The sequence below is a fragment of the Opisthocomus hoazin genome, chromosome 1 (assembly GCF_030867145.1).
Source record: "Opisthocomus hoazin isolate bOpiHoa1 chromosome 1, bOpiHoa1.hap1, whole genome shotgun sequence".
In the NCBI taxonomy this organism is placed as follows: domain Eukaryota; kingdom Metazoa; phylum Chordata; class Aves; order Opisthocomiformes; family Opisthocomidae; genus Opisthocomus; species Opisthocomus hoazin.
The window spans coordinates 154,594,120-154,620,141 of record NC_134414.1 but is presented as its reverse complement, the minus strand read 5'-3'; the positions used below and the strand labels follow the sequence as shown (position 1 = coordinate 154,620,141).

General features: G+C 43.7%; 1 long non-coding RNA gene across 1 annotated transcript in view; it reads left to right on the top strand.

The window, feature by feature from the left end:
* Positions 1-1,003: 1,003 nt before the first annotated feature.
* The window catches only part of LOC142364086 (uncharacterized), a 103,784-nt gene continuing 78,765 nt past the window's right edge, over positions 1,004-26,022 (top strand). Inside the window, exons 1-2 of the long non-coding RNA XR_012766139.1 lie at positions 1,004-1,093; positions 21,367-21,552. This is a non-coding gene — a long non-coding RNA (uncharacterized LOC142364086). The remainder of the gene's footprint in view (positions 1,094-21,366; positions 21,553-26,022) is intronic.

Below are 26,022 nucleotides of genomic sequence, written 5' to 3'. Positions count from 1 at the left end.
GCCTCTCCCGCTGCCTCTCCCTTGAATCACAGAATGATTAGCAGGAATCTATTTTTAATGGGTATCTGCGCCATCTGAAGCGGGGCGGGTGATACCCCCCCAAACCCCTTGTAATAAAATGGAAATATTGGGGGGGGGGGTAGGGGGTCCGCAGGCTGCTTCGTCCTTGTAAACCTCCCCCCCCCCTTCTCTGCTGAGGAGGGAGAAGGGGATGTGCAGGAAAATGCCGCCTCTGGGACAGGTGCCAGCTCCCAGACAAAAGAAGTAAAAGAGGCGGTAAAGAGGGAGGGGGGCGGCGGTGGAAATTAATGGCCAACGAAAACAGGAGCCGAAAAACCTCCGAGAGGCAGCACTGGCGCAAGGGACGGAGCCTCGCCGGCCTTCTCCCCAGCGCTGCCGCACGGAGCGACGGGGGGAAAGGGGAAAGTTGCCGCGTACTTTTTATTCCCGTCTTCTCTGCAGACGGCTGGGAGGGGGGAGGGTGCCTCCCCCCGCGCTTTTCCCTCCTTTCTACTGAATTATTCATAGTGCCAGTGGTGAAGCCAGGCCCATTAGCATGCATCAGGCACGCTGTTTGTCTGTTTGCTAACATTCTTCATTCAAGACTTGTTAACTACCAGACGAGCTTAACACGCTTCTATTTTTTTTTTTTTTTCTCCTCCCCCCCCCCCGCCCGCTCTCCGGGTCCCTCCCTCCCCTCGCTTCTCCCTTCCCCTCCCTCCCTCCCTCGCAGCCGCCCATTGTTGCTGCCGGGCGCTGGCGGCCGGGCCAGTCGCGGCCGGGGAGCGGCGGGCGGAGGCGCGGCCGGTTGCTGGGCGAGGGCCCGCCTTCCCCCCCCCTCGCTCCCCGCCGCGCCGGGGGGCTGCGGAGCTGCAAGGTGAAAGCCACCACCGCCACCACTGCCACCGCCACCGCCACCACCACCGCCCATCGTCAGCGGCACCGCGGGGCTGGGGGTAACCACCCCCCCCCCCCCCCGGGGGTGCCGTCAGCGGCGGATCCGCACCCGAGGAGGAAAATCGAAGTTTTCGGAAACTCCGTGGGGACCGGCGGATCGGCTGCTGTCCGCCCGCGGATCGATCGCCGGCCGCTGGTAGGTGATCGGCCGGGCGAGGTTCGGGCTGGCTCGGGGTGACCGCTCGCTGGCTGGCGGGGATGCGATGGACCGATATTTGTCGTTGTCGCTGGTTTCGGGGTTCTCTCTCTCTGTCGAGTCCGCCCCTCCCTTCGCTGCTGTGTTTGAAAGCAGCGAGCTTCGTTTTCTTAGCAGACAAAGGTCGATCACAGCTTTTATTTCTGAATGCAAATGTTCTAGGACTTGTGCCAGTCGTGCCTTCATTGATTACAATATAGCTGCTTTCCTGAATGGCGTTCTCCCTTCTGATTTTTTTTTTTTTCTTAAAAATAGAAGGAAGCTTCAAAAAAAGAAACAAAGTTGGGCGGTACAAGTTTTTTTATATTTATTTAATATTTCAGTACGCTTGGAACATCACTAGACATCCATATGCAGAGCAGCTCGAACGCAGCTGCTGACAAGTACGTAGGGTTTTATACCATTCGTCTGTGCATACACGAGGGTGTGTGTTCGCATTTCCCAACTGATATTTTTTCAGGTAAATGTGTGAGGATCTTCAGTAATTGTACCTCATTACCATTAGGTTTCCAGATTGTCTTAGCAACGTGAATTTGGACGTAAATATTTTCAGGGTTCATATTTAAATTTTATATAACACCTGCAATTTTTCAGGCTTAGTTTATAATTACCATTTTTATCATGTATTTTTTAAATACTATTTTTGATGGCCTTTAAAGGTCTGGAAGTGCCGTAAGTGTATTTTCTTCTTCATCTTTTACGTGCGCACACGGGCACATGCTCACGCACGCTCCCGCTCTCTTTCTCTCGCTCTTCGAGTGTTAACAAAGGAATTTATTTTAAGTATAACACTTAAATATGAGAGTAATGCCATTTATAGATCAAAGTAGCTGTGGATATAGGTGTGCTGAGTTGGGCATAGTTTGGCAGATGGTTATGCACTGAAGATTTATTACTACTACGAAGTGCCCGACCTGTTATAATACTTACTTTGTATTCTCTGTATAGACAAGTGCATGTGCAAATTAAAGTACCTGGAATTAAATATGTTTTAAGGACATTTTATGAGAAAACTAGTCCTTTCATATATATCTGTAAAATAAAATGCTTTCATGTACCCTGGAAAAATGGGACGCTTATATAAAATATTGCAATCTTTTCCCTTTAATTTTATTTATATCCAGGAATTAACGTAAATAACAAAACAAATCCAAATAAGTTTGGGTTTTTTTTCCTCCACAAAAAAACCCCGCAGAATAATTAGAAAGTACCTAGTGACTTATACAAAAACAGTTTTAAATCAGGCCATTGATAGCATTGTATCAAAACCATCTCCGTACTGGCTTCACTTTTGAACCATTTTATGGCAACATAAACTGAAAAACAACTCATAACTTTAAGTAGTAAAGCAGTATTTGTTGGCCGATCAAGCTCAAAGTAAGTAGAGAATGTTTTAGGGAACTGTGTAGATTAAGAAAAGAATTTAGGAATGCATGGCTTGGAGATAGCTAAATTAATTTCTTCAGAGTGTTTTTTAGAGGCCTGTAGTAGCTGCACAGTACAATGCAAATAAAATATTAGTTGATGGTTTTAACTTGTCGTCGTCGTTATAAAATCGCAAACCGCTAAGCGCTCCTCGCTGAGAAATTTCAGAGTGCTCAACGATACTGCTCCTAATGATGCTGTTTGTCTAAAGAGGATTTTCTTTTTCTTGGGTTGTGATACTTGTTGGGGTTGTTTTGTTGCTGGGGTCTGGCCCTTAAAGGAATATAAAATTGCTTCTGGTGTCTTAGTTCATTATTTTGTGGTGGCTTGCTAGAAACGATCACTGTGAAACTAAGAGAAGCAGAATTGCCTGGTTAGTGGTTTATTTCCCGGTGAGGATTTCCGTAAGCATGCTGAAAAGGAGCAGAGCAGTGCAGAAGGATCACGTGTGTGTTAACTGAAGACGGATTAAAATCTGTTCATTAGACTGTTGAATTCCAGGTTTTGAACTTAAGATTATTTTTAGTCTGTAACTTAAAACATAACAGCCGACAGAAATATTCAGCCCCTCCGATGAATGCCTTCAGGAATTATGCACGAGCTGGAGCATTTATGTTTTGAAAGTGTTTTGTGTTGGACTGCCAGGATTCTCGTACAAAATGTTTGGTGCGTGGAGTGAAAAACTGAAAGCATAGACAATACTTTGCTTCAATAATTTTTTTTTTTTTAGTAGCTAGCTAGGATGAAGTTTTCCATATTTTCCAGATAAGAATTGACAGAAGCACAGTGAAAATAATCTTAGGATGCACTGGTTTTGCTCCAAACTCCTCCTTTCTCCCCCACCCCCATCCTCTAGGTGGATTTTGACCCTCCAAAAGGATATGTAAGGTGTTGCTGACAAACGAACAGTCTATTCTGAAACTCCCACCTATCTTGACTAAAAATATGGCATTTACCAAACGAGACCAACGCCAAGAAAGCGGAGGGACACGAGGGAAAGGTGCAGATGTTCTAGGCCCGTGCGCAGCCCGCAGCGCTCCGCAGAGAGCAGTGCTGCGTGCCAGGCAGAGAGCAGCTCGCAGTGGAGCGAGGGGAGCGTCGTCCGCAGCGTTCTGCGCAGATAGGTGGGTTACCGCGCCATGGTCGCTTCCGGAGGGCACGGACGGGACGCGTGGCGTCCGCAGCCAGGCTCAACTTTCTGAAATTAGCTGGAATCGTGCCTGGGTGAATGCTGCCGGGTTTGGATCGGGTTAAGGGAGATTTTGTTGTGGGTGAAGGAGAGGGAAAAGGGAGGAGGCAGAGGGAAGAAAGGGAAAGGGAATGGAGCAGGAGTTTCTGCTTTCACTTGTGGGTGCAGTCTGGAGTTCTTGTCTTGGCTGAGTACGGGAGATAACATCGGGCTGTGAGGCTGGGCTGTATTTTGTGTGGCTGTATTGGTACAGCAGTGCCGAGCGTTCAGAAACGTTTTGTGGCAGCCAAGGAGAAATAAAAGGGGGAGTGGAAGGAATGCCTTCTTTCATCCAGTTCTCTTTGAAAAAAAAAAATTTTTTTTTTGGGGGGGGTGGGGGGTGGTTCCCATCCGCTCGGTGTTTCAGCAGCTCCCTTTGCAGGCAGAATGGTTCACTGTGATCGGCCTCCATCCGTGTGCCACAGATGCCCGTGGCGTGGTCAGCCTCGGCAAGGCCTTCCACCTCCCACGGCAGCGTTCCAGGTCTGCCGTGCACGTGGGTGCTCAGGGCATGGCCGGGCCTGCGATCGCGACGCCTTCCCTCAAGAAAATGGAAATGCGCTCTCATTAGGCGTTTTTCCTACTAACTGCAGCAGTCGCTCGCAGCTTGAGACAGGTGCAGGTAATCAGCCCTCCCTCCTCCTCCTCCTCCTCCTCCTCCTCCTCCTCCTTCTCCTTCTCCTCCTTCCCCCCCCAGTGGTGGGGGCTGTGGAGGTCTAATGTATAGAACAAAGCCGTACGGCCATGCAGTTTTAATTTTGATTTACGCTGCCTGTACCCATCTAAGGAGAAAAAAAAAATTATGTAGAAAATACAATTGCATGTCTGTGTTTCTCAAATAATACTCACTGCTATAGAACATCTTGCTTCGTAGGTGCGTGTGTGTTCGTGTAGTATGCGCGCTTGTGCAACGTGTTTGATGTTTGCAAAGATAGGTATGCATTTATTCAGCGTGCGTGCAGCTAGCTAGAGTTAGGATTGCAGCCAGAAGACAAAAAGTTGAAATCCCTGTAGCCAGCACAATAGACATTCGTGAGGAGGGTGATCCAAGGAGATCGAAGATGGCGGGGTAGGTGCTTGCAAGTGCACCCACACTTCTGTAGGTCCTGAGTTTATACTGCTGAAACTGTACTGGCTGTGCAAATCCCTACTTATTTTATGCATTTGATTCCATGCCGGAACCACAGGAGGATGGATTCTGTGGGGTTTGGCGGGCTTTGGAGCAGTGCAGGTATTCACTAACCTGGCGTGTGCGCATGTTTGGGGAATCGCTGATAAATCTGGCCTGGGACTTCTCGCCTGCGAGCAAACCAACTCGTGATTTTCCTAGGAACGATGCAGAAATTTGTCCACAGGTATTCCTGCACTCATGTAGAATATTTTAAATTTTTTAGGGACCCCAGTAGTAATAGGATTTAGTTAAAATTTGACTCATGATCTCCAAAATAGAACAGATTTCTGTTTAAGATACTTTGATTTGTAGGTGGATGTGCTGGAATAAAATGCCCGGAATCGGGTCCTTTGCAGCCTGTCTTTTAAAAATATATACCAGAAAATATAATACCTCATCATTTAGAGTTGCCCTTTGTAAAAACAGTCTTTTTTCTCACAGAAGAGTAGTGTTACTGGCTGTTTAGTAGTTGTACACTCTTCTCTGGTGCATACGGTTGAAATTTGCTCTGCCGTACCTCTGGAAACAAAGGATCAGATCCACAGGCCTCTGAAGGCGATGGGGGTTTTTCCGTTGGCTTCACATGGGGTGGGGATTTAAGCCTATATACATCATAGTTTGTAATAGTGATCTGACTGCTGTAGTGGTTTGCAGGGTCTTCCACAAAACTTTTCAAAACCCTCATAAAAATTGTCTAGCCATGATACTCCAAAATACATATCTAAACAGTGATCATGTTTTGGTTTTTTAATTTTTTTTAAAAAGGGGGGGCAAGGGGGGTGGCTCCAAAGTGCTTCATCTCACTGATGCTCCAAAGCAGACTTTTAGGAATAAAGACAGAGTGCGTATTGGTTCCATATTTGGTATGTAGTTGATGTATTACCTTATGCATGCTTTATTTAAATTAGGCCAGTCTTCTTGGAAGGAGTCTATGGATTTAAAATGGCAATGTACTACTTATTTGTTTTTATATGCAAAAGTTTAAATTAACTTCAGCCATCGCATCCTGTTACCTGCCAAGGAAAACGTTCAGCTCCTGTCCAGTCTCTCTGGAGTTTCGAAGTGATTTGCTCCTTTCAAACTTGTTAAAACACAAATAGGAAATAAATTGCTTTGGAGACCGATTGAAGATTTTGCAAAGGAAGGAAGAGGAGCTAAGGAAAAATGAATTTATTATTATAATAACCAATATACCTTTATTAAATATTAATTAAGTCATTGTTTTCTGTAGCCTTTGATTGATTGTGTTTGAGTTGCTGACTGGTGTTTTGCAACACTTTCAATCTGAGGTACGCTTAGCAAGTTGCTCATGTATTCGGATACCTGCATATAGATATGTTTACTGTGGCATTCATTCAGCTCCTGAAATTCTTTTGTCAATGTAGGCGGACATTTGCAGAAGGAGAAGGCACCTTCAGTTTTGATTATAGAAGAGTTCACATGCTTTTATAACTACAGACACAAATATTTTTAGAATGCCGAATTAGAAAAAAAATCATTGTTTAAAACTGGTCTTATTTTCTTTATTTTTTTTCTTTTTTTTTTTTTAGGTAATTTTAAAAATAGAAAAGTACACTGAAACATTTGATCTCGGGAGCTAGTCTATTTATTTTAATGCTGCTGGGGCGGGGGGGAGGTGGTGGCACTGAGTGGCTTAGAAATACGTGATAGCGTTTTTGTGTTTGACAGCCGTGGTAGGCCAGGGTGCTTCACGCTGAAGTGAATTCATCAGAGCGAGAGAGAGGGGTCAGTTTGGCATTTCTGTGAAGGTGATACACTTCATACTGATTTTTTGACATGTTATTCTTTGTTATACGTTGCTCACAGCAAGTAGCCTTACAGAAGCTCCATAGGATATGTGATAGAAAAGACTTTCTTCTGGCCAAAAGGTAAAGCTGTAGAAGAATTCATTTACATTTTTGTCTGAGAGATGTAATAACCAGAAAAAAGTTGCAAATATTTAGAATGTATTAAATGGACAGTTACTTGTTTCAGTTCAGGAAGTAGTGCGCTGGTGAACACAAAGCTTTGACATGGACTTCTGCATGCACTGGCAATCTTTTCAGAATTAGTCTTGCTTTTTATTGGAATTCAGTGTGCAAATGGATAGGAAAGCTGTTTGATTGCATCCAAGAGATTTTGATCACTGTATTTGTTTTGTTACCCAGACACAAAGAGCCCTGGTATATTTACCTCTACATTTGTATATAGAGCAACTATTATTTTAAAAAGATTTTACTCTTTGATAAATCACTTTTTTTCCCTCTTTTTTGATATTTATTTTTTTCTCTGGTTGCAAATTCTTTTTTTTTTCCTTTTTTTTTTTTTTTTTTCCAAGAAAGGAGAGTTCTCATGATACTTTTGTTAACCTTTGGCAGATGAGATATATTGTCTTATTTGTCTGTAGGAAACAAAATACTATATCCAGTCCTGAGTCAGTGGAAAGTCTCCCACAGATATCAGAGAGTTTTGGATTATACTCTCAAACCAAAGTAGCACTAATGTAAAAACCTGATACAGGAAGCCTGAACTCGAATGACTCTTAAAGTGCAGTTAAAAGAATGCTGCATTCTGCATGACCTTATGGGCTTACGCAGCTAGCTTTTTTTTACCTTCTTACTTTGCCTAGTTTAAACCAAGGAGTGTCAGTCTTGCTTTCCTGTTGGAAGGGACACAGCGTTGGTATTCTTCCTACTCCAGCACGCATTTATAAATTGCAGGGTGCATGGGGAGGAATTGATCATCTTATCCCAAGATGGATGGAGAGTTTCTTACAGGCCCAGAGGGCACGCACGTATAAATGTTGCTGCAGGGGTTCATCATGGAATTGGTTTTGGTTTTAATGCAGTGTGAGGTATAGTGGTTTTTGTTGCTTATTACGGGAATAAACAATTTACATTTTAAAATCTATTTTTATTAGTAACCATTTCTTTAAAAGAGTTTTCCAACTCTGTTATGCATATAGTTAGTTACTAGTTTTTTAATGGAAGGTTATACATTTCTCATTCTATAATTATTACAGAAGGAGGAATTAACATGATCACATGGAAATTTTGTTTCTTAAACGGAGATTTACATTGATGGATTGAAGGTTTAAGGTGCAGATTTACATTTAAATTACATATTACTTGACATTTACATTTTAAATGATACTAGAACAATTATTTCTGCTGTCTCCTCGGTGCCTTCTAAATGTCTCTGTAAAATTATTTCATTGAAAGTATAGCCCACTCTACAATATATATATGTTTTACTATGAGCTCAGACTGTTTTTCGTATGGGTGCACTCCTATTTGGTGTAAATAAACGTGTAATATTCACGTGTACGCATTTAAGATGCTATTTAGTGCTTTATTTAAAGTGCTAATTATTTTCTCCTCTGTAACACAAAATGCTCTTGGGGGGGGATGTTTAACAGGATAAAAATGGTATCCATCAGGTGCTTGTGTTTTTTGCCCCAAAATGCTGTCAGGAGTCAAAACGTGCAGCGTTGCTGAAGGCGAGCAGCTAGGGAACAGCACTTGGCTGCAGCCACAGCCAGCTGGGCACAGGGTGGCGGAGGGTTTTGGGAAAAAGAGGGCAGATTTGGGAGAGAACAGCAAGCTGGAAGGTGGTTGTACCTGTTGGAAAGGGCGGCCAGTGTGGAAGTCCGGAGTGACAACAAAATAGTGGTGACTTTTATGAGGATAGTTTCATGCCTATGGAAGGTACCGTGTGTGTGCTTGCTAGTGAATATTTCTTCAGTCTGTGACACTCTAGTCCACATCATGCAATCAGTTTTAGCAAGTTCGCAGGAACTTAAAGTATGAGCATAATTCTCTTCCCCAAAATAGATTTCTTTACGCTGTCAGTTGGATGTGGCTGTTTTGCACCCATATAAGGTTCTGGGTTGGACGCACAAGTGCTAAAATTCCATTATTGTCAAAATAATTTATTCAAGCCTTTTAACTTTTGATGCCTGCCGAGCTGAATAGGTTGAAGAGCACAGACCTGCCTGACGGTGGGTTGAGCTTCAGGTGGGGAAGGGGGCTGAGTGGGCCAGTATCCAAGCCCTGAAGTTTGTAACTTTTCTTGTCATCGGTGAGTTCCTCTTGAGGTACAATCTAACCCAGAATACAGCTTAATGGCAGTTCCGAGGGAAGAGCTCAGGGCTTTCCTCAAGATCAGTCTGTGAAAAATCAGGCCTATGCCTTAACTATGTGTATTAGTTTTAAAGTTGCAAGTAGTGGAAGAACAAATAGAAAAGCGTCACAATTCAATTAACATTAAAAGATCAAGCTGAAAAATGACTTTGGCAGCGCACTTGCAGGCTTCGTTACAGCTCTGTATGAGCGTTTTTGAAACCCGTTCAGAATGAAGAGGTTTATCCAGAGGATCAATAGCTGCGTTTCACGTTGCTGTCTAGTGGGTGTTCTAATGGCAATTAAAAAAAGCAAAGCCATTCTTCACAGAGTGAATTTCACCTCTTTGCAGATGACTACTTTAAGGCCTACAGAGAGTTGAAGTCCCACTCAAACCACTTCAGACAGCACACAGCTTTTTTATGTCCTTCACCTATTGTGAGCTACTGCTGTAGAAACTACTGGGAGAAATACTGGCTGCAAAGAATAATTTTTATTGTGCCGTTGAAATCAGCGGCGTTAACTCTCTCTGATCAATATAATCTGCAGTCCAGAGAGTTTGTCTAGTCACACTTCTATCCTTTAATATAATTTAATTTGTAAAATGTGTATCTTAGACATTCTGTTGTCCGGAAATTGGGCCTTGGTGAAGTATTCGTATGTGGAAGTCGTGGTGCCCTTGTCTGGAAAAATGAGGAAGAAGTTGGGAGATTCTTTTACACTGGGCCTTGGGTGTAACAGTAAGAGCCTCTTCAAGTTTCTTCCTCCTCCTCTGCCTCAGCACCTCCCCTGGTGAGGTGGAGATCACTGATTCTGCCCACAAGATTTCTGCCGTGAGAAACCGGCAATGTCGGAATAAAGCCCGTACAGCACACACGTGGAGAACGGCGAGCGGAGGCGGGAGAAGCTGTGGAGTGTTTTGAAACGCAGTGCCTGCAGAATTCGAGGGGTTAAATTCTGCTTTGCACAAGGCAGCATCTCGCAGTCTAGATCTGCGTGGCAGCTGCCGTTCTAGTCCTTGGCTTCTTTTGAAGGGAGACTTTCACTCGTAGCTCTGCGAGGCAGCTCCTGCCTCACAGAATTCGGTAGTCCCCTCTACCGAAGCAGAACGTTATGTGCTCTCTTCCTTACTTGCCGTGAGGTTTCTTTTCACTGCCACCATCTTGTAAATTAGTCGCTCTGTTTTGTGCATTCATAAGTAGTAGGAGAAACTGCAACGCAAACAGCAGCTGCATGGAGATGCCCCCAGTCAAAGTCTGAAGTCTGGTCAGAACAGCTTAATACAAAGATGCTGTGAAACTGCCTGCTCTGTTGCCCTTCCAGTTGAGAATTCTGCTGTACAAGTAATTAAAATCTAGTATGCTGATTGCATCTTCAAGATTGTATTGGGAAGTTAATTAGATCATGGACTAAAAAAAAAACAAAAAACCCCAAACCTTTACAGAATACTAAACAACGAGCATGGAAACTAAAACTTACAAATCATAACATTTTATGTGCTCCCTGCAGAGCGGAAAACTGGGAGGGAACTTCTAAAAGAAATACACTGGCATATTTTAAATCGTTTGTTTGCTGACTTCTTTTTCTCTGTGATAATTCCATCCTTTTTATCCTACTGCTTGCCTGAATGTAGTTGAGTTTAGGATTTATTTCTTTTTACAGCAGCCTATCCTCTGTTGGTACGAAGCGTTAAGTTTAGAGGCAGGGTGCCTGGTTCGTGCAGCGTTGGCGTTGTGTAGCAGATCACAGTCGGCTCCAGGGAGCAGCCTTGCTCAGTCACCCTGCCTACAATTCTCGTTCTCAGCAAGGGCACAGCTACACCAGAGAGTGCCCCAGACACAGACGTGATGCACAGAGTTGGGGAGCAGACGAGGGTTTGGCTGGGTGCGGAGAGCCACGCTGGTTCCACCACGTGGACAGCTTCAAGCCAGCTAAAGCCGTGCTGCCTTAGATACTGCAGAAAGCCAACGGCGCGTTAACGAATACTGTCAAAAATCAGGTTCCTCCCACTCCCCCCTTTTCTAATGAGCGTGCCTGAGTCAATCAAATCCTGCAGATGTTTCTGCATAGGACTGACTTTGCACCCGCTGGTAGTCCGGTGGAGTTCATGAGCAGGGTGAGCATCGCATTTCCCAGACCACGTTGCTTCCATGTACCCCCCCCTGCTACCACCGCTTCCCTCCCCTCTGCAGCTGGTGGGGGCTGCCTGAAGAGCAGTGCTTTGAGCCAAAGGTGGGAATACGGGAGACCTACAGCCAGAGTTTTCTGAAATGTGTCCCAGTAATCCTGTGCCCAAACCGAGAGCTTTACAGCCTGATGGTGAATGGTGCTGAGCATCTTTGGGCGAGCGCTGCTGGGCCCCAGGTATGCTCCAGTGCTTGCATTCAGGTGTCTCCAGCTGGCTCCCGAGTGCTGCTCTATGTTCTCCCAGTGCTCCTGAGAGCAAGTACTCTTCAGGCTGTGCGTAGGCGTCCCGAGCACCAAGGGGTGAGTGTAACCTAGCCCGGGTGTGCAGTTGCCCTCTGTGGTTTGCAGTATTGTTTGAGATCAAACGGGAGAGGCTGGTGTGATGAACCTCAGGAGGAGAAGAGAAGGGACAGATGCTCTAGTCTGGACCGGTAAGTTGGGCAGGGTTTGTAGCTATCTATAATGGAGCAGGGTTTGTAGCTATCTATAATGGAGCAAGTACTCCATTTTTTTCATGCTGTTTGCACAAGAATCCAAAACTTCTGTGTTTGATTTTTTGGGTTTTCACCACTTTTTCTTTCTGTACAGAATCACAGAGTGGTGGGGGTTGGAAGAGACCTCGGGATCCTCCGGTCCAACCCCCGTGCCGAAGCAGGGTACTGCTTTGATTCTTTAGGTCAGTTCGCATCCAGGCTTTGCAAAGTTACCGGTAGGCAAGGCTACGGCTGCAGGGGTTGTGTTGGCTGGTGCCTCTCCTGTGTGGTCAGTACCTGCCTTTGGCTGATGCTCAGGTCGGAGAGGAAGACAAAGTGAGAAGTTCCCCTTTCCTCCAGCTCGGTAAACGGTGCGCTCGAAGCGCTGAGCGCGTTTCAGCGAACTGAAGCCAAGCCCTGGGAGCTCATTGCGTCACAGAAAACCTGACGTGTTTTGGATGCTCTTTTTGAGGAGTAGAGGTGTTGATGGCTCCAGAAGTTCACTGTCAGAGATAAGGAGATCTGCGAGCACGTTGGAAGTTTTTGTTGGGGAGAAAATCGGTACTAAAACAGTGTTTCAGTCTGTTGTATCAGAAAGTCATTTACAGTTTTAAAATCTGATGCTTCTCAGAAGTGAAAACTGAAGCACAATATTCGAGTAGTAAGTCAGTGTTGGGAACATTTTTGATTTTTTTTTCGTTAGAAGCCCTTCCAATAATGCCCCAAACTCTTCAGAGCTATTTTCTTTGTGTCTGATATAAAATTTAAAAAAAGGAATTTTTGCAAGACACGTTTTAATTTTACCTCACAATCAGTACAAGGTTCCTCTTTAGCGCGGAATGTACACATTGCACACTGTGTTTAACTGGAAGCCAATTTTTAATTTGAGTATGTATTTTATGAATAAATTACTATTATTGCTTATTCTTACTGTAGAGCTACTGCTGCAAATAATGTGGTAACTTGTACCTCTGTAGGAATTTTGCAAAGAGTAACACCATGAAGCATTAAACCTCTCCCTAAAAATATCTGAGCACTGAAAAACGATAGACATAAAAACTTTTTTTTTTGAGAAACAGAGAGAGAGGAAAAAAAATAGACAGCTGCGTGCAACATGTCTTTCTGTTGATTTAAGAGTTCATATTTTATTTTGTCTAGCAATCAAGATGCATTTTTTTTTCTTTTTAGGAAATAAAAATGCATCATTTTTGACTTCCAGTTTGAAAAAACAGAAGCCGTAAGTTTACATATTGCACATGATTTCATTTTTCACTGGTATTTTAATTTTGTGTTTGCATGTCCTATTTAAAATGTAAATTTTGGTGTTGAAATCAATTGCTTTTTTAAATTATTCTTTAAAAAGGAGAAAAAGATATATTTCAGTTCAGGTACGTAAAGTAAAAGAGGTGACTCCAGGGCTGCTGCTGGTGCAAGAAGCAGCGCGGTCGCTTCGTGGTTGCAGCGTCAGACCCTGAGCCGTTGTCTCTGTAGTAGCGTTGCCGGTGCTGTGCTTTTTAGCAGGCTTCTGTTGTGTCAGAAGGTGAGAGAGGTTGCTATAAATAACCGTGATTGACTGTATTTGTAGCTGGTGATTTTTTTGGAGTTACTACAGGAGTCGGTGTCCTTTGGGTTTTTTCCTCCTTCTTAAATAGCATGCAATGCTATACCATTTAGTATACCTTTATTTAATTTGTCTCATCTGTGACGCAGTCTTTTCTGAAGAGCTCAGGCTTCAGATTAAAATGTAGTTCTCGGACAGAAAGAAACTGCAGTAAAAGTAGTTGTACTACTAGTTCATCCTATGATTAATAGCAAGACTTGCTTAGAAGTTACTCTTTGATTTCCTCTGTTTAATTGTAGCCCTAAGTGAAATGGGTTTTTGATTTATAGAAAATGCAAAATTGGGTACAGAAAGTTTTAAATTACAGTAACAGTAAAAAATTTCCCACAATAATCATCCCATATTGTTTCGATTCAAAAGAGTTAAGGCTTGATTTGTGTGGGAAAGAACCCGTGGCAGCCAAGTTCCATGTTTGAAACTGGGGAGAGGGGAGGATCAATTACCCTCTTTCGAGGGTATAAAAATATACCTGAACTTCACTGTGTAATCCTTTCATCATATATTCCCTCTCTGGAAAGGTGCATGTGAATTAATTAATTTAGAATAGCTATTTTCTTACATGGATATCATGTAAAAGTAAGTAGAAAAATGGTGTTAGGACACACAAGAACACTGGCAAAGAAAGCAGAAGCTTTAGGAGAAGTGATGGCTTGTAATCACGATTGAAAAACGTATCTTGATTTTTTGAATAATATTTGCATTATACAGAAGGGTTCAGTATACTGTTGAAGTTTTAATAACCATAGTGTAATAATAGTAGCTTTAATAACAGTAATTTAATTCGTAAACTGCTTTGTGGAAGTTTTGCATGGCTGATCTCGCTTTTGCTTCACCATGTTTATGTTGACTTCTTCTTTCATTAGACCGCAATCGCTATGCGTGTTTACTGCACTAATCCTAGATGTTGAAATTCCAGATAGTTAAAATATATTCAGTATCCCTGAAGCTGTTCTGGGGGAAAATGCTTCACTTTAAGGCGGCGAGACCAAATTCTGCTGTGTTTCCAGGGGCAAATAGTGAAAAACACTGTTCTGACCCGTGGAGGTTTACAGCTGTGTTCCGCAGAATAGGAGTTTTGGCCTTTCATATTTGGTTTTTTGTGTACCAAAATACAGTTAAAAATAATTTTGAAAATAATAATGCAGTTGTTATTCTCTCGGCCAACTTGGTGATTTTTAAAATCCTGCTTCGCAGTGTCTCCTCACATACAGTTTTTATTTGGAATATCCTGAGTTTACAGTTCGAAGATAAAGTGCTGCTTCTATTCCATTTGATTTGGCGTGACCAAAATTGAAAATCTAGACATAAAGCATAGTACTGATCCATTTATAAGCATTTTCTAATTGTCCTGCACTTCTTGGATAATTTATTGTAGTAGCGTTTCAAAGTCAGGTAAGCTCTGCTTTTGTGCTGTGGTCTGACAGTTTAATCAAGATACAAATTTAGAAACAAATCAGCACTGTCTTTTATATAGTGCCTCTAAATCCGTGGTAATTGGTACCAGACCTCGGTAGAAGGAAAGGATCGCTCTTTCATGCTACCAATACCGGTGGGTGTTGCTCCACAGCTGCATCACATAAGAAGAGAAGATGCAAGAAAAATTAAAGGATCCCCAGATGCATTTTTCTGTAATACACCTTTTCCAGAGCACGCGGTAGTTGGAAGATTCCCTTGTGCTAGCCTGCTGGAAACAGTGCCACATGTTCTCCATGCTTCAGCTCTTCCCTTTTGATAGCACTGGACAATTTTGAAGTCAGCTTTCTTCACTTTGTAGTTTCGAAATATTTAAAAAAACCTAAAAAAGCCTGTCCTTAATAAAAGCAGGACGGGGAGGGTGGAGTAGAAGCGCTGCCGGTGCGTGAGGCTTGTGCCGATGTGGCCAGCTCTGGTCTCTCTCCGAAGTCCTTCTGTGGGGGGGTCATGTCAGGTCGGGGCGCACCGTGCCGTCTGAGCCGCGGCGCGGGTGACGTCCCCGCGAGGATTCGTGCTCAGCCGGCGCGTAGCCGAGCGGTGGGCTGAGGCTGTACGCTCTGGCAGCACAGATGGAGTATGCTGTCATTAGGACTGTTTGTTGCCTGTTGGAACACACAGCATATTTCTACCGTGGCATCAACAGTTTCTAAGAACTGAGGTCAAAATAAACAGGTTGCAGTTGGATACGGGAACAGGCTGGGAAACAACTTAAAATTCCCTGCTTGGGCATAAGCATATTCCTAGATACGTGGATAAAAAGGCATTTTTATAGCAAGGGCTTGTCTTAATTTATGCTAGCGTGCACAAATTAGCATAGACGTGCAGGAATTCCCTTAGTAGGTTTTCTATGGATATTTGCATATGTATGCAACCTTGACCTTTTTTTAAATAAATAACCAAATTTCAGCGCAGCGATCTGCACTGTTGCGCCCAGTATTTGTAGCGTTTTAGCAAAGTGAAAGCGCTGTCACCGTGCGCCTTTAAAAAAAGACATATTTTAATTGGGCTTCAGTCTCGTCTCGCGAGCGTGGCTGTCGCTAATTGCGGTGGTGCACGCACTCCCTTTGAAGTCGATAGGATTCTTTACAGGAGTAAAGCTCGAGCGCTGACAGACAAGCTCTGGCGAACCTCCTTGAAGTGGTTGAAGCTGCTGCTGCCCCAAACTCCCCGCTCCACCAGGGTTTAGTGCTTCCTCAGCAGAATTTGCAAAAGGGAACGTGTGCCCACACCTTAGCTGCTTCGTTGCAAAACCCACAGGTCCAGCTCAACCCCTGCGAAACGCTTCGCTTGCTGCTAAGCCGCTGGAGCACGCCTTGGGTCCGGGCTTGCTGAGTCAGCGTGGAGAGCCGTGATCTCCAGCAGCTGGGTGGAGCAGACCGCTGGGAAAGGTGACCGAGATGTGTGACGGCAAGCTCAGATGTCCGTGGGTAAGTAGTTACAGGACCAGCCCATATATAGACTCGAATTCCAGGTGAGATCCTGGCTTCAGGGGGATGAGCGGAGTTTTAGCCAGGGATATCGGTGAAACCAGGGTTTAATGTGCAGTGCTTAAAAAGCCGGCAAATTTTTACAGAATGGGACAAACGCTTGTGATGATCTTGGCCTGAACAGAGATGTAAATAGATTCGCTTCCTGAGAGAATCAGCAGCAGTCACTTGGAAAGGTTTGCTTATATTTACCTAGTCGCAGGTCATTTGTAGCTAATGTAGCTGTCTCCTGTTTATTGAACTGCAAACACCTACATGCGTAACAAGCTACCAGAAGTTAGAAAATGGTCTCAAGGGGTTATTTTTTTGGTGGGAGGGTTAAATGTAACTCAAGTTTCAGTGGTTAAAATTAAAAACGAGGTTATTTTTTCCTTTTCAGAAATGAAACATTACTGAGGTGTATGGTATGCGTAATAGTAAATAACCAATATGGATGTGTCTAGTGGCAGTAGTGAAAAGAGGTGTCGAGAGAATTAAGAAAATGTATGAGACTAACCTGGAAAGTTGTGTTAAATTCTTTAAAAGAAAGAGTAAAAAAGAAAGCCTCCCCGAATTTTTTGTTACTACCAGTTTACTGCCATTGCTGTTCTTACTTCCCATGTCACGAGGAGTTCAGTGGTCCATATTACAACCAGAGTAATAATAATATTACCATCCCTTCATACCTTCTGTGTAGTCCTTCCACCACAGTGACAGGGAGAGAGCTCTTCTGGAAAACTGTTTTTTCTGGGCTGACCTTCTTGTTTTCACCATACTTTGTTTGTTGTTGTTGATCTTCTCCGTGTAGCCCCTACACACACTAGATACGTAACAGCGGTTTTTGCCACCCTTTGCAACGACAGGTCGTGTCCATCCTGCCTGATCCTAACCCACCACCTCTTTCCTGCTCACAAACAGCTCCTGAGTCTCAGGCTCTTCGCTGACTGCGAATGCAGCTGGGAACGCTGCCCTCCCCCCCCCTTCTTTCACGTTGGCTCTCGGAGCCCGCCACAGATGGTCTGTACCTCATACATAATAAAGATTTTTTTTTTTTCTTTTTTTCTTTTCCCCTCTTCTGAGACAGGGTGCTGTGAATGTAAGAGGCAGACACTCTGGCAAGCTTAGACCTGTGTTTTTATATTTTTTTCCTAAGTGAGCCTTGGGGGACTTGTTTGCCATGTTTTGGAACTCCTCAATAGCTTATGGAGCTCAGTAACATCTCGATGCCAGAAGTGGGAACCTGATTTGTCCACTTGATCTTTTCTCAGGGAAAATTATGTACGTTAGCAAAATGCAGTTAAGGCACAGCTGGACAAGAAAAAGAAATGAAGCAAAAGCTCTCCAGGAACTGATGAAAACTGGTTGTTTTAGGAAGGTGGCATTCTAATAAAAGTATAGCAGATTTGTGCTGACTGTGTTTAGAAGTACTGTGGGGTGGCCTGTTGTAACTGTACTACTTACTTACTACTCCTAGTAACTCGGCACTATTTTTAGACTTGAATAATAAACTCTGTATACCAAGACGTACCCAGGACCTCATGTAAGAGCCAAACGAGCATTTTGAGACGCCAGATGGTTGAAGTTCTAGGTAGCTCAACACTTGCTTCCCAGTTCCTTTGTATATGTTGTCTTATGTTTTAATGCACTGTGTTATAGTAGTCATAAAAACAGGTGTGGAGATCTATCTCATGGGTCTTGCTGTGCATCTGCTTTGATTTTTCTGCTACGTGTGGAAGCTGCCTGCCTGCACAGGGCTGTTCTTGATCTCAGCAGTATGCTTTGGGAGCTGAAAATGTAGCACATGTGCAGGAAAAAAATAAATAACTGAAATATATTTATACCAGCAGTTTTAGCAGCTGATTTGACCCCCATGAGAAAGGATATGTCAAGGTCAGGTATGGGGTTATATTTCTTGAAAAGATAAGGGAAAAATGGCCTGGACTAAGTTGGATTTTGTTCACGATGAGGAAAAATTTTTACGGATATTTCATTCCTTCTCCGTACTGTGGGAGGGTTACTCATTAGTAACAATTACAGTCCAGAATCAGCTCATGGATTTCAAAGTATTTGCTAAAATACTTTGGGATTCAAGTGCCTGAAAGAATAGTTGGTTCTTAAAGAAAAAAACGCACTTGTGTCAGATAAGACACCTTTTCAGGGCCTGAAGGGTGTCAGAGTAAGGGCTCTAAGGAGTGAACAGAGCAAAAAAAAAAATCTGCTGAGAAGAGACTGGCTGCAGAAAACGTGCCAGTTGGGCAGTAATGATCGGCAAGACAGAATGGTCATAGGATCATAGAATGCTTTGGGTTGGAAGGGACCTTTAAAGGTCATCTCGCCCAACCCCCCTGCAGCGAGCAGGGACATCTTCCACTAGACCAGGTTGCTCAGAGCTCCATCCAACCTGGCCTTGAATGTTTCCAGGGATGGGGCCTCCACTGCCTCTCTGGACAACCTGTTCCAGCGTTTCACCACCCTTACGGTAAAAAATTTCTTCCTTACATCAAGTCTCGTCCTTCAGGTTGGAAGGGACCTCAGCACGTGTCTAGACCAACCTGCTGCCCAAAGCAGGCTCAGCTGTGACATCAGACCAGGTTGCTCAGGGTTTCATCTGTTGGGTTGTGAAAGCCTCCAAGCATGGAGAGTGCAGAGCCTCCCTGTGCAGCCTCTTCCATTGCTTCACTGGCCTCATGGCAGAAGAGTTTCGCCTTATTTCTGGCCTGAACCTCTCGTATTTCAACTTCTGTCTGTTGTTTCTTGTTCTTCAATCACACCACGCTGTGAACAACCTGACTCTGACTTCTCAGTAACCTCCCCTGAGGTATGGAAAGGCTGTCACCGAAGCAGCCTCTTCTCACAGAGCTGATGCCCCAGCCCCCTGACCGTCTTGGGGGTCCTCCTCCTCCATGTATCGATGTTGCAAGCTGGGGAGTGACTTGGGAGGCCAGTCTGGCCGTTGCTGGGGCTGTCCCATGCAGGTCCACGTGATGGGTGTAGCCAGGACAGGCCGGGTGGCCACACGTGAGCCATACAGCTCCCTCCAAGCTCGTCGAAGGTGTTACGGGTGTTGTTGCTGACCGTCAGCTAGAAGCACTGCCAGGAGCTGATGCTGTTGGCTGGCCTGGCCTCGGCCTTCACAGCAGATTCCTGGGTTAATAGCGTGGCGTTACTAATTTCAGGTATTAATTTAGAAAAATACTGGCCTGGATTCGAAAATCATGACAGAGTTTAAATGCTAGAAAATGTTAAAATACTGTAGAGTTTCTTTTACTTTGCTGTGTGGTTTCTGTGCTGTGGAGAGACACATTTTCAGCATAAAACACGAGGGTTAGAGATAGTCTTAAAAATTGTGAAGTGTCTTGTAATTGCATGACTGCAAGAGCCGAGGCTTTAAGAACAATACTGAATATCAGGAAATTTGTGATTTGATTTTAAAATTAAGCAACATTGATAAGATCAAGAGTCTGTTGCTTTTGTAAAGCAAATGTTCATCTAAGAAGGGTTTTTTCCAATGTGTACTGTGTCTGTGAAGTTCTAAAATGATAGCTGCTATTATGTGCTCATCTGCTTGGCGCAGTAATTAAAGTATACATTAATGCTCTAAGACATGCATTTCGAAGCATGGATGGAAATTAATCGCCCTGCCACTATATAAATTGCTTGCTGAGTACAACAGCATGCATAGAAAATTGTAAGTTTGTGTATTCTGCATGGGTACAGTTAAATTTAATATTTCATAGATTTAATTTTATTATATTTAAATATAAATATACAATTAATTTTATTAAATCGACGTGGGGTTTTATTTACATATTTAACCTGTCTGGGACAGTTTTAAAGGTAAATCTTGCGCCCTAATAACCACTGAAGAGTGAATTGTCAGGATACTCAGATACTGCTGGAGGAGTCTTTGAGCTGTGCGCCAGCATCTGTGTGCGCGGGGCGGCAGGAGTCCCTGTCTCTGCGAGGTCTGGGCCGCCCGGTTGCCACACACACGCTGCCGATGGGAGGAGCCTCTCGCTGCGTCCCAGGCTTGGCCGCTGTCTCACAAGCTGCCGAGTGGATTTTTACCGAGGCATGAGCTTGGTGGACGAGGCCCTTCTCTAGTTAAAAAGCAGGAGAATTCTTCAGCCGTTCGTTAGGTTTGTCGTAGATTTAGGCTTGCGATGCCTGTGGCTTCCCAAAGGCTGCACAGTGCCTGTAGGAAAGCTCCAGGGTGAATTTACAGGCTGTGCAGTTACAAAGTGAGGTGCTGCCGCTGTCTGTAACACGGTTACTCTTCATCCTAGAAAAGCTTTGCAGTAAATAATCTGCAAGAAGTTTGAGAAAGTGTCGATGTTAGTCCTGCAGTGGCCGATTCATCAGATCAGGTTTACCCTGTTATTTTGCAGACGACGTGACTTGCGAGTCAAAAAGCAGATGTCCGTCCTTTGCGCGTCGCTGACACGCGGGCGGCGAACGGTTCCAACCAGCGCTGCTGTCCCGCTTCGCCACGCAGAGAGCTGCTGTCTCGCTGGACAGGCAGCGGCTGGAAGCAGGCGTGTGCGCCGCTGGGGCCGCGGCGTTTGCCGCACGGCGCGGTGCCGTCGCCTGAGAAAGAGTCGTTCTGTGCAGGGCGGTCGCGGAGCTCCTGGGTGGAGGAAGAGGAGTGTGTAGCAACGTGCCGATAAAAAGGAGGCAAAAAGAATGAAATTGTTGTGTGGGGAGTTGTTTCAGAATTGCTGTCCCAGCAAAATTAAAATGCGTGCACTAAAAACGTCTCCTTCTTCCCTGCCCACGCTCCCATACAGGACCCAGTTTTAAAAAATGGACGTTTCTGTAAAACTTTGATTTTCAGACTGACGCTTCCATACATACCTCTTGGTGTGTTTGCCATCTGAATGCAGCGTTCAGGCATCCTTTCTTTTACGGCTGGTATTTAGGACCCTGCCCAAGAGTTACAAAAGCAGAAAAAAGAAAACCGTTACAGGCATTTGCTGCTTCAGTTGATACGTATTTACATGTTTATGCATGGTGAAAGATTTTCTCTTTTTTTTAAATTATTTTTTCAGTGTATCAGCCTGGATGTAGTCTCCCGGTAAGGACTCTGAATTTTACAGCAGAAGAATTACTGTTGAACACTGAGAAGGCTCTTCCTCGTCTGAACCATCATTCAAAGCACAGGATGAAAGCAGCCGCATAGAAGTCTTCGGTGACTTTGTCTGCAGGATTCCTAGAATGTGCTTCTGAAACTTGGGGTAAGATTGAAAAAAAAAAAGAACACACTACGTAGTTGTAAAGTAGAAGCTGATAGGAAGCGTGGAGGTGTGACTCCAGGGCAGAGAAGAAGACGCTGTTTGTGCCTTGACCTCTGTGCTGAAATGGCTATAGGAGCAATTCCGCGTAAGAAAATTTCTATGCAATATTTGCTCAAAGAATGAGAACAGAAACAACAATAAGCCCAAGTTTACTCCCAGGATTAAATAGATATATATTTGAAGAAATTGTTTACAATTCAAAAATGAAAGCAAATGTTATATTTTTTTGATAATATACGTCAAAGTACATAAATGTTTAACTATGAAAAAAAAAGTTTAAGTGCAAGTATGTAGAGTGTGAATCGTTGAGTATTACAATGTGTTTTGGCTTGCTTAGCTCCTGAGAAAGAGCTGAAAGATTTGCAGCGTGTATTGTTAATGTTGTTGCCTTGTTCTCAGTGTTTTTGTTTTGTATTCAGTAGTGGTATCCATTATCTTACATTTGGTGAATGAAATTCTTCCAGTTTATTTTCTTAATGCTATATCAATTTAGTACAGGTAGTTGGGGTGTCATCAGGATACCTTCTCAGTGACTGCAGTTGTAGTATTTCATACAAAGAGCATTTTCCAAGGGGTATCATTACTTTCTGGTATACATGAATCTTTTTCTCCTGCTTCTGTTTCAGGTCATACGTGTAACTAAATTCCTGCCAAACACCTTGTTATCTAAACGTCTGTTGGGTGCGGTTCTTAATACTGCAGGTGCTTACATTCATGGCGATGTGAAATGCTTCTTAGGATGAATAATGGAGTGCTCACTTTATAGCCTTCGGAGTTTGGCCAGGGCATACAAACAACTTACTTTTCACTTATTTATAGTCAGACAAGTTTATAATTAAGACAGTAACGGACATAAGCTTTCTTGCAGCCTTTGCAGCTCATCTTTCTCGTTAACATCAAAGAGAATATATGTGGTAGAATACATAGCAGTCGGCAATAAGAGTGGGAGAATCAATAGCATGCAGATTTTTTTTTTTTTAAATCTGGTTATCCCCTATCCTCCTATTGTCTGTGTATCTGCAATAAAGGAAAAGCATGCATACTATTTTTTTTTTTTTTGTTATCATTCCAAATGCTGTGGGTAAAAATGTGAGCTCTACACTGGTACCACGTTCTGTGCATGCCCCAGACCTCCAGAGACAGTAAGGAAAGCGTGCAAAGACTTACCATAACCATTATGTCAGTGTCTCGTTCCTAGAAATGGCCAGTGTAAAATACCGTTTTGCTGATGAATCCATTGCACGGATCTTTAGCCTGCATGGTCCAACTGTGGATTAAATCAAAGCTGAATAGGAACCCTGGTGTAGGATGGTAATTTTTTGTTTTGCGTAGCAAGCATATATGTAGGTGAACCTGATGAGGTTCAGCAAAGCCAAATGCAGGGTCCTGCACCTGGGGAGGAACAACCTCATGCACCAGTACAGGCTTGGGGTGGACCTGCTGGAGAGCAGCTCTGCGGAGAGGGACCTGGGCGTCCTGGTGGACGACAGGTTGTACCATGAGCCAGCAGTGTGCCCTGGCTGCCAAGAAAGCCAATGAGATCCTGGGGTGCATCAAGAAGAGTGTGGCCAGCAGGACGAGGGAGGTTCTCCTTCCCCTCTACACTGCCCTGGTGAGGCCTCATCTAGAGTACTGTGTCCAGTTCTGGGCTCCCCAGTTCAAGAAAGATGAGGAGCTACTGGAGAGAGTCCAGTGGAGGGCTACGAGGATGATGAGGGGACTGGAACATCTCCCCTACGAGGAGAGGCTGAGGGAGCTGGGCTTGTTCAGCCTGGAGAAGAGAAGGGTGCGAGGGGACCTTATAAATGCTTATAAATATCTGAAGGGTGGGTGTCAGGAGGATGGGGCCAAGCTCTTTTCAGTGGTGCCCAGCGACAGGACAAGGGGCAATGGGCACAAACTGAAGCAGAGGAAGCTCCAGCTGGACATGAGGAAGAACTTCTTCCCTCTGAGGGTGACGGAGCCCTGGCCCAGGCTGCCCAGGGAGGCTGTGGAGTCTCCTTCTCTGGAGATATTCCAGACCTGCCTGGACAAGGTCCTGTGCAGCCTGCTCTGGGTGACCCTGCTTCGGCAGGGGGTTGGGCTGGGTGACCCCCAGAGGTCCCTTCCAACCCCTACTATTCTGTGATTCTGTGAATAGAAGTGTGTTCTTGCGTACGCGTGCGTAAATACATAAAGTGTCTTGGAATGACCGTGCCTGAGGGCAGAGCTCTATATGTGATGGACCTTTAGCGGGTTGTGCATGTTTTGTGTCAGTCCTGAGAGAGCTGAGATCAGCTGAAATACCAGTCCTGGAGGGTCACTGGTGCGTAAGGAAGAGTTACCAGTTTCTCTGAGGGAGCTTTGAGTCTATGGTTTGATTCCTCTCACAGCTTCATCCAAAAGAGCGTCTGTTTGTTGGCTGTGAAGCCCATTTATCTCTGCAACAACTACAGACATTTGTTTGGGGCTGTGCTTACCTACTGGAAAGGTACTGGGGGGGTTATGAGTTTCAAGGCCTTAAATTAATTACATAGATTCATGAGTTCCATTGATGAAATGTTACCAGTTTGCTGATTTTTGTCTCGGTTTATGTCTTTAATTATATGCCAGTGGTGTTAAAAAGCTGAGATTTGGGTGTCCATATATTTTACACTGAATTTAAAACATAAATAGCTCACTGTAAGAATGTTCTTATAAAAAATGGAGAGGAAAAATCAGTCTCGCTAGGAGGTCGTTGTTCTTACTAAGAAAATAGTGAGTTATTATTGCTACCTGTGATGTACGTAAGTGTAGTAATAGATAGATCTCTTTAGTCTAGACCTCAGAATAAATTGCAAGATCAGAGACCAAATTAAAATCTTCTAAAACTTGATCCTCATGTATTTTTAAGGAAGGAGTCTATTCCAGGAACTCTAATGTATAAAGTCTTGTTAAGGTTAGGTTGAAGTTCATTTTTTGAGGAAGAAACCTATCTAACAATAAAATCTGCTAGTGCCCAATGATGTTGTCACAAATAGTTAATGAAAATAAATTTGTAGTCAGAACATCTTCAATATATACAATAAATACTGCCCTTTCTTTTCATTGCTATGTTGTTTCACAACTTTCTCAGTAATAATACAGTTTATTTTGGAAAAACTAAGCTTTGTATCTTGGGCTAACTAACATTCAATACTCTTCCTGTTTTCTCATTCTGTTGGTTCCCACTTATGTATTCATAGGAGGATTTTTTTGGAACATACCTTAAAAGTCTTGTAATGCCCAATAAACCTTCCTTCAAATACGCTTGCTCTGGATACTCTCAGAGGGTGGAGAAACCGTTCTCCCATGCTCCTCCTGTCCTGGGTATGTGCGGTTGACTCTCTCAGCTGATGCTGCATTGCTCCAGATAAATCAGTGAATCTGGCCTTGTCTTGTTGCAAAGTGAGAATTCAGGCCTTTTGAAACAGATGCAAGCACAGATTCAAATTAAGTTTGCGTATTTCTAATTTCTCAGTTTCTGGCCCAGGGAGCACGGTGTTCTCAAGTCCTCAAACCAGCAGAGGTGAAAGGCTGGCCCAGTGCTTGTTACATTTCTGGAAAGTTAATTTGCATGTGTTCAGATGAAGAAAGAGGTTTGATTGTGGTGGGCTTTTTTTTTTCTCAGCTGCAGTTTTCTTTGTAATTCCACAAGAAATTGAATAATTTGGACTTTTCCTACCAAAAGCTTTAGACTCACCTGTGAAAAGCAGATTCCCTTGTTCACAAGACGTCTTAACTTGACTGGTGAGAAATGAGCACAGAAAATGGACAGTGCAGTTGCTCCAATATTAAATTGCTCTTGCAAGCCTTTCAAGTCTGGATTTCTTTCCAGTCCACAGGAAATGATCAGAGAAGGAATGTGCTGGAATAGAACTACAGTATGTCACATAAAGATTAAGACATATCCTCAGGTTAGTTAATGCACTGGAAAGGTATTGACTTTCTCCATCGAACTAAAATGATAGTAGTAAACAGGGCAAGTTACCAGTAGCAGAAGCTGGTTGCCTCATGTTTGCATTGTTATCAGTTCCTTAGAATATTGCCAAACTTAAAATATTTGGGATGAACTTTCAGTGCTGAGCTTATTGTTCAGATTTACAGTGATAGGTCAACCCCAGTCAAAACAGTTAGCTTTTGCTGAGAAGAGGGCAGTCTTACCTTTGGCGCTTTATAAATTTTGAGGACTTTTGCTTTAACTGCAATCTTTGCTGTTCAGTCCTCGAAATACAAATCTTTGGTCATATACTCGTTGGCTGATTGAATCTCCAGCTGAAAAGTGATTGTGAGATGAGTAGATGTTCCTTACGATTCAAACCTTTTCCTGATATGTTCTAGAAAGTGTCTACAGGCTTAAAAGAAATATGGCAGTGGTCTTCAGAATGGAGCTCTTTTCTCTGTACATAATTC